The sequence below is a fragment of the Cryptomeria japonica genome, chromosome 2 (assembly GCF_030272615.1).
Source record: "Cryptomeria japonica chromosome 2, Sugi_1.0, whole genome shotgun sequence".
NCBI lineage: Eukaryota > Viridiplantae > Streptophyta > Pinopsida > Cupressales > Cupressaceae > Cryptomeria > Cryptomeria japonica.
In genome coordinates this window covers 620,836,019-620,848,919 of record NC_081406.1, presented here as the reverse complement: position 1 = coordinate 620,848,919, position 12,901 = coordinate 620,836,019, and positions in this window count along the sequence as shown.

The following is a 12,901-nucleotide window of genomic DNA, read 5'->3' as shown; positions in this document are numbered from 1 at the left end:
AGATGTGAAGCGGAGAAGATATCCGCAGCAATGGGGAGAAGATGTGATGCAGAAAGAGAGATCTTTGTATATTGCCATCAATGCCAAAGGGGGAGATTGTTGGCATATGTGAACCGGTATGAAGACATGATGACATTGAATGTTGTCATTGATGTCAATATGCTGAAGAGTGAACCGGTATATGGAAGTAAGCAACTGGCAAGAGAAGCAACTGGCAAGAGAACTGGTATGATACTAAGAGCTGGAATATGAGAGAACTGGTATAATTGTGAACTGGTATATGTGAAAAGGTGAACCGGCATGTTGGTATGAGAACCGGTCTATGGAAGTTTTGCATGACTACCAGTTGGTAGTCTCAACCTCAGGGTTTTCAGTTGAAGTGTTCCAAGCCTGTGTGACTCAACCGATGACATTGTGTGATGAGTTAGCATTGTAATGAAGATTTGATTGTGTTGCCACGTCTGCTTGAGCACGTGAAGGATCTTGCATGAAGGAGATCGATCCTATCTACCTCGGGAATATGCGAAGTCTCTGTAAGCGATGGAGAATGTGTGATGGGTTACAAGCCACCATGAAAGCGGTGAAGAATGAACGATGGAGAATATCTTGAGAAATGTTCAAGACCTTTGTATTCAAATGCAAAGTGTTCAATGGCCAAGATTGAACCGACTGAATTGCTTAACCTAAATGTTTAGGGTTTAGGGTTTATGCTACCGACCTATCTGTTTCCTATAAGGTCGATGTTGTGTTTCTTTCTGAGGTTGTTGGCAAATGGTGTGTGTTTATCTAAGTGAAGAGATACATGATTCTTGCCATACCAGATGAGATAAGAGGATTGATTCTTGCATTGTGTGTGTGCAGAAGGAATGAACTTAAGCAGATCTGCATTAGGCATTGAGTGCTATTATCAGATCATTGTAATACGTATTGATCTTTAACCACTTCAACAGTTGGAAAATCCCTTAACCGGGTAGCTTTAATCAGCTTGCTATAAATCCTTTAACAGGGTGACTCAAACTAATTGAGTTCTTGAAATCCTCTAACAAGGTAACCTCTAACAAGGTTTAACCCTTAACCGGGTATTTAGCCATCCCTTAACCGGGTGATCTCTAACAGGATCGTTTCCTAGCAGAACTTGTTGTAACAGTCTTTAACCAGACTAGGCTCCTAACAGAGCAGACTTCTAAATAGTTCAAAAGTAGCTTGTGGGTATTCATCCCCACCGTGGTTTTTCCCAGTTGGGTTTCCACGTGAAAAATCTATGTGTCATGTGTAGTATTTTTCATGTGATGATTTAAGTGATTTGTGTCTGAAGGTAAATCATGTTGAGCTAGCTGTTATTATATTTCTGATGATAGATTACCTATTCATGCATAAAGGTGAAATGGAAGTGTAGTATTAAGTTGAGTGGAAAACTAAGTGATTAACCGGTTAATGCTTGTCACAGTCATTCCTAGCCTTCTCGGTTGCATTATGTTTCAGATTGGTGTTACTTCTGTCAAACATTTGCAATGTTTGCAGTCAAACCGGTTCAGGAAAAGATTTTGTGACTATACTGATTCACCCCCCCTCTCAGTACCGGTTTGGTACATATTGTTCATCATTGAGTTATCAAAGGCACTCTACTTCTAATATAGCAATTTTGTAGGTAAAACTAAGAGTACGCAAATGCAAGGAAGCATGGTAGATAAAACCAAGAAAAAATAGAAATAGGTTGTCATGCAAGTGAAGAGTTACAAAAATGCCCCCTAGGAGGAGAAATTAAACACTATGCAAGGATTGGAGGGATTTAATTTCTTGACAGTGGGTTTAATTAGTTATTTTTCATTGTCATGTATTTTTTTCTCTTTCCATACTATTTTTCTATTACTATGCAGGTTACTAGTGTTTAGTCAATATGTTGTTCCTATTCTTTTTATATCTTTCTATATAAATGTTGTGTTGTAAGGAGTCCTTGATTCTTTGTTTATGTTGTCAAAAATATTCTCCACTCATAAAGAATATTTTTGGAATTGATGAATATGATCCTTAACTATATTTATTTTCTTTAACTTGGTAAGTTGGTTGAAGTAGCTATCCATAAGATTATCACCAATACTTCCCTGTAGGCACCAACATACCATGAATATCCTCAAATAGAATCAATTAGATCTAGGAAGAGTTTCAAACACCCATAAGCATGCATGAAGCCCTCTAGGGAATTACCCATTGATTGCTAATGAAATAGACGTGGGCAACCTAGACATGATTGTATGCAATGTCTTCTTTGTAGTGCTACACATTGGTATTGGATGACTTGTACATGGAGATGATATTCCTCAACCACAAGATAGAAATCAATTTATTTCTTCTGTATTTGGTTGTAGTAAAAGGTTATGTGTTGGTTGCAAACAACCCCTACAACTTTACCCATGAAATTGAATGAATTGTAATGCTATATAAACATGTAAAAAATGAAAAATGTTGTTAGTATTTTATCTTTGAGCCACTCGTATGTAGAATTTCCCAAAATTTAAAATCTAGGGCATCAATGATACAAGTCATGTTCTTACAAGGGATGTGAATGTGCTTGTAAAAGATAAGGAGTAGTCAAGTAAGGGTCTATCTACAAATGAATGCATCAATGCCAATCTATAACATTTTAGAGGAGCTTTTGAGCCTAGCTGTTAGCTCTCTCTTGCACATTAGCTAGCTTTATGTAATGATAATAGGTTAATGTATCACAACAATAAATAGATTACAAACTATTTTGTGATGATTTCTTTTTATTGCATGTGGGGTACTATTGATTCGAGAAAAAATACTTGAAGTATATTTTGTTTTGGATGTATTTAAACTTTGATTTGTATACATATGCAAATCGAATTCCATTGTTGGTTTACTAGTGTGTTCTCGTCCTCCTCATAGGCACTAACTTTGTTGCCCAATGGACTAGGCACCAATCCTGGTGGTGAGATATCATCTAACTCCAAACATTCAAAAACATATTTAATTTATCATAACCTCGGTAGGGTAGGTGTAATTAGGTTTTATATGCTCTCATGATTCGACACTATCACTTATGTCATTTTTTTAACAAGAATAAATTAAAAAAATTCAAGGGATCATGTCAATAAGCTTACAAGTTGCACATATGTATTGAACAATGTAAGGCGACTCATGTGTCAGAATGCAAAAACATTGCATCTTTTGGTACACATGCAATGTTTTCTTTATTTACTTTTTGGAGGTCTTCTAAGTATTGTTATAGTCAATACTGACATAAGATTAGTGATATATTTTAAGATTTATAATACATTGCATATGGTTGTTGATTTTCTTGTGTTTTAACACTTACCTTATTTTCCATACTATTAACCTCAAGGAGTACACCTATTGATCCCCAACCTTGTAAAGCCTAAATAATGAGATTACCCACTGTCATGCATTGGCCAAAGTTGTATGTTGTTTGATCGCAAGTATTGGTGTAGTCCTAATTTGACCTTCCTTGAGCTTGGAATTATTTTGTCTCTAGGGTGAAGGAAACATATAACTTTGATTGCTAACAAGTTTACATTTTTATAAAATGCCCTTGCAATTTCACACTATGTTTTATGTCCACTTTGGTGTCCATTCCCTTAGTGTTTTTGTAGGTTCATTTCAGTCCTTGCATTAGCCTTTTTCCTTCTCAAGGTGCTCAAATTTTTCTTTTTGTGGTCTCATTTTACTATCATATTTAAGTTTCCTTTATGTGCTTTTACTATCTCATTATTTTTAAGTTCAAATTGTTTAGACATGCTAGTGCATCACACATATGCCTGCATGTTGCACTAGTGTCCTGCTATAATTTTTCATTTAGTGGTTGTCTCCAAGTATTTTTTTCACTTGTCACCTTCCCAAATAAATAGAAATAGTTGAAGATGAATTTAAATGGCTCATTAACAACCTTCTCTTGGCTCTTCTCATTTTTTAATCTATTTTTTTAATAACATTCTCTCCCGGACTCTTCTTTTTGGCTTTCTCAAGCTTCTCATTTCTTATTTTTATTGCAAACATTTCTTTTATTTGTGGTCCCAAGAACCTTGAGATTATCAATCTCTCATTTTAGTCATTATTCTTATTCTAAATGCACTTAGAGTAAGAACACCCTATTTTTCTCTCTATCAATCTTGGCTATTGCAAAGGTAGAAATATCAAAGCAAGAATTACAACTTCAAACACTTTTCCCTTTCTTTTGTGTTTGTGAGTTTTGTGAGAACACTCAATTGCACAGAGGTTTGCAAGTGTTTTCTTGTTTGTAAACTTATTTACATTGTTCATTTAAAACTTTACATCTTATTATTTAGTTTATTTATTTATTATTTGTATTGTATAGTATTTGTTGCTAGTTTGTTGTTTCTAGTTTTGCAGACTAGATGAACAACAAAGTCATTTTTAAATATTTTTTAGAAATTTTTACACGCTATATGTACAAACAATAAACAATAACGCAATGTGTGAAGATCCATGTGACGCACTGGAGTCCTAGGTGGATGCTTCCAAATCCTTGCCCTAAGTTCCTTATCCTCTATATTTTCCATTTCTATAATTAGTTAGTGATATTTTTTTTTGTTTCTAATTATTTTTGCCAGTTAATTTTTCTTAAGCATTTTAATTAGTTTTTTTTCCGTTTAAGATCATACCTCTAAAAAATGAATAATCAATATAATTTTGAATAAAATTAAAAATGTTTCTTTATCCTAATGTAATCTGTGAGATAACTCAAACAAATCTAGTTTCTTTTTATTGGATTCAATTTTCATCTTTTATAATAGGGCCAACTTTATGGACCATTATCAAGATGAAGGGTGTTATAACAAATTGGAGATATGAAATGATTACAGACAATAAGGAGTAAAACATTTGATGCATGTTAAACAATGAATTGTAGCATTCCTTATTTTTCGCAATATTCTTCAAATTTGTGATGATGACTGTTGAAAATATTAGGCCATTTCTCATAGATATAGATACACACCTCTAGTGACATTACATTCCAAAAAAAATTATCTTGAAAAGGTTTGAACATGTACACCAAGTGGCACTAACGAGTAATATAATTTTCAAAGCCCTCTTTGAACCATCCAATGATGGTGTATGATTGTAACTACATCATCATCTACAAATTTGGTTTTTGAATTATTTTAAAATAGATCAAATTCTTTTGGCTACCATTATCAACAATGAATTGAAGAGGTTGTCCTTTAGCAACATTTGAGAATGGAACAATCATTGTGCTTCTTCTAGACTTGAGTTGGAAGATGACGCAATGTTTATAATCTCTACCATAGCTCTCAACTCATGGTCCATGGTTTCCTTATCCCTAGATTTTGTTGTTGCAATATTATTGAGTGTTTCTACCTATGCAAGTAAATTTTGGCAAGCATAACACTTTTCACTAGGCTAGTGTAAAGTGCATCACTTGCTTGATTTAGATTGTTTCTTTTGATCTTAAAGGTAGTGTGCCCTATGGTTAATGCAAAGGTCTTGTACCTTGTTTCAAAGTCTCTCATTAGGCTCTAAGCTTAAATTCTTATCATATTATTTATCTTGGGTTGGAAATCTTCATTTTTAGAGTTATAATTGACTTTCAGTTCAAAATGTGCATACATACATGATGGCTCTCATAAAGAGAAAATTTGATGAAGGTTCATTTCGACTTGCATGTAGAGCCTTGAGCCTAGGAAACCTATACTTCGAAATGAGATTTTATCTCAATTTTTTAAAGTTCAATTACAAAGTCAAAGTAGGATATATTAGTATATTATTAAATATTGTGGTCACAAACTTGATAATACTGAGAATACTTACTGTATTGATTGTCAATTTCCAACAAGATAGTCATTTGAGGAATCTATGGGTGTAATGTCTTCCTCGTGGGTGGTGCAATAGTTATTTCACCATATCTAATATAAAGGAAACCCATTAGTGCAATAGAATTTTTTTTATTTACTGCATGATAAATTTATTAGCCAATAGGCTATTATAGGTGGGAACTCTTACGGGATTTGTCTCCTTTCTAATGCTTTTTGTTGCATTGTTGAGAATTTAGGCAGAAAATACTATCTTGATCTTACGACGCTCAATGTAGCTATTCTTTAGTACACTTGACAGGTGCTAATAGAATGCAAGTTGTAGGTTGGTCAACGTCTTGACTACAAGGAAGGAGCTCTATTGTACCGAGTCAACCATGAGCAAGCGTGGAATCCCATTCTATTTGACAATCTCCTATGTGACGGTAGTGGTATTAATGAATGCATCTAATATGTTTATTATTTATCCCAAGTATTAGAGTTAATATTAGGATTAGAATCATAGGTGGAATTAAAATCAGAGTTATAATTAAATTTACATAAATTTGATTTAAATAATATGTTTATTATAATAATAATTAACAATTATGTCTATGAGTAAACTAATTATTTATAATTAAAATTAGGATTAGTATTATAAACAGAATTAAGATTATCATCATTATTATGGTTAGGATCAAAATAGATTAAGAGTTATAATTAAGATTAGGGTTGCAAGTAGAGTAGAATAAGGGTTATAGGATTGGGGTTAGAATGAAATTAGGGTTATAATCAGTTTTACAATTACAATTAGGATTAGGATCACAATCAAGATTATGATTATAATTATGATTAGTGTTAGAATTAAGGTTACACTTAAGGTTAGGGTTAGGGTTAGGGTTAGACTAAAATTTGGATTACATTTAGAATGAGGGTTAGGTTTACAATTAGAGTTATAATAAACGTTAGAGTTAGGGTTAGAATTAAGATTAGTGTTAGTGTTAGAATTAGCATTATGATTACAATTAGGGTTAAAGTTAGAATTAGGGTACAATTAGAACTAGGTTTTGGATGAAGGTTATTTAGGGTTGAATTAAGGTGAGGATGCAGCTTAGAGTTAGAAATAGAGTTAGAGTTAGGGCCAGATATAGGATTAGAAGTAAAGTTAGAGATACAATTATGATTAAGTTTAGTATTAGGGTTATAATTACAGTTAGAGTTAGGGCTAGATATAGGATTAGAAGTAAAGTTAGAGATACAATTATGATTAAGTTTAGTATTAGGGTTATAATTGTTGGCATTCTACACTCTTATGAGAATAGTTGATGTTGTCATTGATGGCAACCAACTGGCAAACTTATGTCAACCCACCGGTAGTTACCGACACTGACAATAGACTTCTATATACACCGGCAGTGGCAATAATGCATACCGGCACTCAAGACGACATGGAATAAACTTTGTTTATTGTTTTATATTGTAATTATCTTTTGTAAAAGTCGACATGGCATATTGTAAAAGACTCATATATATGTATGAGATCTTATAGGTCATTTTGTAAAAGAGAGAGGGTGATATTTTGATATTGTTGATAGCGAAGGTTTTAGTAATAGACTGAGCTTAAACCGATACTGAACCTGGCATAGTTGATGTTGATCTGAAGCAGTACATTGTATTGGATTTTGATAATCCATTTTGTAAGTCAGTGAGACTTATGTTTTGTGATTGAACAGTGAGCTCTAGGTTGCTAGCCTTCCTGCATGTGCAAGCCCCCTCATTGTAAGTAATATTTATTCATTGGCCAGTGAGTGAATATTGTGGGTCACAAATCCCACTAAGGTTTTTCCCACACCGAGCTTCCTCGTTAAATATCTTGTGTTGTGGTGTGTTCTTTATGCTATCTCTGTTATTCTTATTTGTTGCATTCATTATTATTTATCGGTACATTGTTGTCAGATACAAAGTTCTTAATAAATTTAAATATTCTGGAAAACGGTAAGACACTGATTCACCCCCCCCCCCCCCCCTCTCTCAGGGTCTTTGGGACTGTCATTGATTTTAACAATTGGTATCAGAGCCTGGTCCTCTATTTTCAAAAGCCTAATAGCTTGAGGAAGATTCTGACACCAGTACAAATGGAGAACTTAAGAAAACAATTGGAAGCAGCTCTTGTAAATTATGATGCAGAGAAATTGAAGAATATCAAACTTGAAGATGATCTAAGGATTGCACAGGAATTCATTAAAGGACTTCAGGAGAACCTTGTTATAACACAAAATAAAATAAAAGAACTTCATGAGAAGATGCAGAAAGATGATGATGAAAAAGAAACTCTTAATGAACTTGCAAACAAGTTGAGACAGGAAAACAATAATATGAAGAATGAAATGCAAGATATGACTATGAGGTTATGTAAAGACATTGAAGATGGGAAGAAGAATGAAGAAGATTTGACTAGGAGACTCAATGATGCTGGAAATGAAAATCTAAGACTTAGTCATGAAAATGATATGTTGAAGACAGATTTGATTCACATGCAACATGATATAGCTGAGCTTGTGAGACAAAAGGAAATTCTGAAAAATGAGTTGGCTACTACAAATCAACACAAAGAGAAATTCAAGAAAAGTTCAGAGTGTTAGGTCTTAGAGACAACTGAGAGGGGGGGCGGGGGGGGGTGGATCAGTTGTCTAATAAATTCAAACCAAAAACAAATTAACCAACTTAATGCTTAATATCGGTAAACCAGTTAAGTATGCCGGTAGACAGTGTTAACAGTAAATTGTTATACCGGTAAGGATTAATGCATGAAACATAAACATAAAGTCATCCACAACACATAACACCAATATTTGTACGTGGAAACCCTGTAAGGGGAAAAACCACGGTGGGAAACCTTACCCACAATCAGATGATACTACTGCAGACAGTAAGTGTACATAAATGGGGTCTGCACATGCAGAAAGGCCAACAACCTAGAGCTCACTGCTCAATCACAAAATGGGAGTCACACTGACTACAGTTGGATGGTTAAATCCAATAAGAATGTACTGCACAAAATAGCATCTTCATATGCTGGATTCGGTACCGGTGTAATGCTGATATGCTTATACAAAAACCTAGCTTCACCTTCAAATGATGTCTTCGTGTATATCCCTACTTGATCTCGCATATACCTTCACTCAATTCTTTTTCGCATTCCACACTTGATCTTACAAATAAGATCTTACATTTATACCATACCCTAAGACAAATTTTAGTAGGTCGGCTCTACAAGATATTACAATAAAATCATTTTACAAACAATATAATATATGATGCAATAACCGATTGAACATGTCGGCTTAATGCATTTACATCAATAATAAATCATCTCCATAGCATGCCATGCTGATCTAGAAAAGATAAACCTGCCAGAGTAACCCTAGATAACCTGGACCTATTTGTCGGTAAAAGCAAATATGCAAATATGAATATACCAATGATTAATTCTTCAAAACAAAGTGTCCACACGATGTCTTTGACATTACTAAGTGTCTTCCATATTATTCCAAGTACCGGTGAACAATATATCCTGTCGGTGAACCATATACCAGTAACTGTTGCACAGTTTACTTGCTTGCCGGTGAATGTATTCAGTAGGTGTTGATATCAATGACAAAACCATACCAAAATACCAACAATCTCCCCCTTTGGCATTGATGGCAACACAAGATGGAAAAACCATCAAAGTGCCAAAACAGAAATGCCAAATACAAAAACAACTATCTCCATTTCTCCCCCTGGGAGCAACATGTGTTTTTCCATAGATATCTCTCCCCCTTTGACATCAAATGCCAAAGTCAAGTTTATACAAAATACCAACTACTCCCCCTGAGAAGTAGCTTCCTCATCAAATACCGGAATAAAGATTTGTCTTTTTAATTATGTCGGTTGATGACAATCATCAATTGTCTAAGTCTCTACCGGTGGTGGTATGACTCCAAGTTGATCTCTAAGATATTCAAAAGTCTCCTTAGGCAAAGGTTTTGTGAAAATGTCTACAAGCTGTTCTTTAGTATTCACATAAACCAGTTTTATCTCCTTTTCTTCAACTTTTTCCCTTAGAAAATTTAGTTTGATAGAAACATGTTTAGTTTTAGAATGTAATACCGGATTCTTAGATATATCAATTGTTGCAGTGTTATCACAGTATATAGTAATGGGTTCCTTGCATTTTACCTTTATGTCTTTCAACATTTGCTTAAGCCATAATACCTGTGTACAGTTAGTTGCTGCTGCAACATATTCTGATTCTGTTGTTGATAAAGATGTACAACTCTGTTTCTTACTCAACCAAGAAACTAATCTCTTTCCAAGAAAGAATGCTTCTCTAGTGGTGCTCTTTCTATCATCCACATCTCCTGCCCAATTTGCATCTGTGTATGCACATAGGTCAAAATTTTCATCTCTAGGATACCATAATCCAAGATTTGTTGTGCCTTGTAAGTACCGGAAAATCCTTTTTACTACTGATTCATGATTTTCCCTAAGATTACTCTGAAATCTAGAAACAATACATACTACATTCATAATATGATGCTGGAAATGAAAATCTAAGACTTAGTCATGAAAATGATATGTTGAAGACAGATTTGATTCACATGCAACATGATATAATTGAGCTTGTGAGACAAAAGGAAATTCTGGAAAATGAGTTGGCTACTACAAATCAACACAAAGAGAAATTCAAGAAAAGTTCAGAGGAGCTTGGTGACATGCTAAAAAGTCAAAAACCTAATGGAGATACAAATGGACTTGTATTTGAAGTTGGAGAAAGTTTCGGTACTACAAACAATCTAGAACAGAACAAACTGGTAAGACAACCTAATGCTTATAAGTTTAATGGAAAATGTTTCAATTGCAACAAATATGGTCACAGAGCAAATCAGTGTAGATTTAAAAACAAACAGAATATTAATGCACCCACCGGTCAATGTTCTAAATGCAACAAAGTTGGTCATAATTCAGAAAATTGTAGAATGAATGTGAAATGTTATGTTTGTGGAAGATATGGACATCTATCTAATCAATGCAGAACACAAACCAGCGTAGGATATGGAAAGGCTATTCAGAGGAATAATGTGACTTGTTATGCTTGTAACAAAATTGTACATATTGCCAAATTTTGTAGAAGCAAGACTTCACCAGCGAACAATAAAGGATTCAGTTTGAAAGGCAAAGAAAAGGTAGATGAGGTAAAACAAGAATTTTCAAAACAATGGATTAGGAAGAGAGATCAGAATGTTGATGAAACTATCTCTATACCGGTCGAACAGAGTAATCCTCCACCGGCAGGAGACTCTTCGTCCAACTAAGAAGTAACCCTTTGGGGGTATTGCAGTAAGTTTAAAATCATACAGATTACCTTCAATCGATGGTGAGAAGATAAATTTCTTCTTTACTGGCAGATGTGTTAAGTTTTCACTTAACCGGCGAGCATTTAATGCGGTTGGTAAGAGAAATGTCGTTATAAATCAGCTAATTTCCCTCTTTTTGAACTCACCAAGCATTCAAATTAGCAGAGAGCGCGAAAACAGAGCGAAGGCATTCAAGGCGAAGGTGCAGACTGATTTCTTTCAAGCATTCAGAATACTTTAAGGCAACTAAAGGTATTTTTCAATGGCTTCTTCTTCTTCTCCCAAATTTATTTTAAACCCTACTATTGTGGAAAATGTGAAACGCCCTAGGCCCGTATTTAAAATAATTCTCGAGATTGCCAAGCAAGATGACTCTGTAGGAGCATTTTCGAAAATTCCTAAAGGTGTAGCTTTTGTAGAAGACCCTAGGATTTATATACATTGCAATATAGAAGAGCTAGGTTCTGAAGAATTGATGAAAATGTATACTAAGGTGATTTGTGATGAAAATGGTGCTATCAAACCCGAACACAAGATTATAGAAACTCTAGGTTTTGTGGAAATACTGAACATTCCCTAATTTCCGGAAGTAGTAAGAATTGTCTTGAGTAGAGCACATGGAGAATTTCTATGGTTGGATTATGTCTGCAAAATTACCCAACAAGCAATTAGGGTAGTAACTGGTTTACCCTCAACCGGAAGCACACCTAACAAAACAAAGAAGATCCCTAACAACAAAGGATGACCCTAACCGGATCAACATCTGATAATAGATCACTGAGAGTGAATGATATCAAAGACATCAATGTGAGATTTGTGAGTATGGTGCTAGATTACAAGACTACACATGCTAACAGACTAAATTCGATTTCTAGTCTTTGTATAAACAATGCTTATGAGATGGTCAACAACAATGCAATGATAGATGTGTGTGAATGGCTAAAAGATGAACTCGTTGATAATTTGAAGAAAATTAAAGGAGATAAGAAAGGGACATTTTGATTTGGAAATCTTTTGGTATGTTTAATGTTGTATTTCACTAAGGAAATCCCGGTACAGGACCTAAAGACTTTGATGTGATATACCGGTAGGAAAACAATTACAGGAAGCTTTTACCGGCATAGGAACTGCTAGAGATGACAACATAATTGAATATTTCAAAACTTTCCAGGCTAAAATGAAAACTAGAGAAAGACTATTATAGAGTGTAGTGGACAAGTATGACAAAGAAATCTATTTTGTTATCAAGAGAGATGAGATATGGAAGGAAGTTGTACTCCCTAGGACTATATGGGTAACTGAAATGGGATATGAGGTAGATCTTAACATTTTGGAAACATATGCTAAAGCATTATTGGATGCACCGAGAGACCCATCAGATTAAGTTTTTGGTAGTGTTGAGACTATTGAAAATGATGTAAAAACATTGAAGCAAAGGAAGAAAAGAGAAAAATTTATTAGAGATGCTTCTAAGAAAGTTAAGGAAATCAAAGAAAATGTAATGAACATCAGTGGCATATTGGCTACAAAGCTTGAAGGACTTCAACCAGAGGCACACATTTCACCGATTGGCACATCTTCTGGAACCGACAGTGACAAGGCAGCTAAGTTTAAAAGAGTAGAAAGGAGGAAGAGAAAACCTTCACTGGTACCCTCTCCTTCACCCAAGAGAACAAGGACTTTAAGGAAGAA